The sequence below is a fragment of the Nannospalax galili genome, unplaced genomic scaffold, assembly GCF_000622305.1.
Source record: "Nannospalax galili isolate Female #2095 unplaced genomic scaffold, S.galili_v1.0 scaffold168, whole genome shotgun sequence".
NCBI lineage: Eukaryota > Metazoa > Chordata > Mammalia > Rodentia > Spalacidae > Nannospalax > Nannospalax galili.
In genome coordinates this window covers 50,353-50,881 of record NW_008357649.1, presented here as the reverse complement: position 1 = coordinate 50,881, position 529 = coordinate 50,353, and positions in this window count along the sequence as shown.

The window sequence follows — 529 nt, the reverse complement described above, 5'->3', positions numbered from 1 at the left end:
TACCACTCCTTGGCATATACCCAAAGAACTCGTCCTATTGCAGAGACACTTGTACATCCATGTTTGTTGTTGCTCTTTTCAAAATAGCTAAGAGATGGAAGCAACCTAAGTGTCCCTCAGTTGATGTGTGGATAATGAAAATGTGGTTCATTTATACAATGGAGTTTTACTCAGCAGTAAAGAAAGATGAAATCATGAAATTTGCAGGTAAATTGATGGAACTAGAAACTGTTATAGTAAGTGAAGTAACGCAGACTCAGAAAAAAAAATAACGTATGTTCTCCCTCATATGTGGATTCTAGCACCAAATCCTAATAAGTGAGTGTGTATCCAGACATAACTGCAGGAACCAAGATAATGGAAAGGAACCTGGGAGGTAAAGCAAAAGAAAGAACCTGAAAGAGAAGAACAGTAGGAAACAGGTGTTAATAAGGTAGATATAGATGTAAATTGGGTTAGTTTAAGGGAGGAGGGGAGGGAAGGGTATACAAGGAACCTAGGGGATAAGGAGAAAGAAGAAGCTCAACAG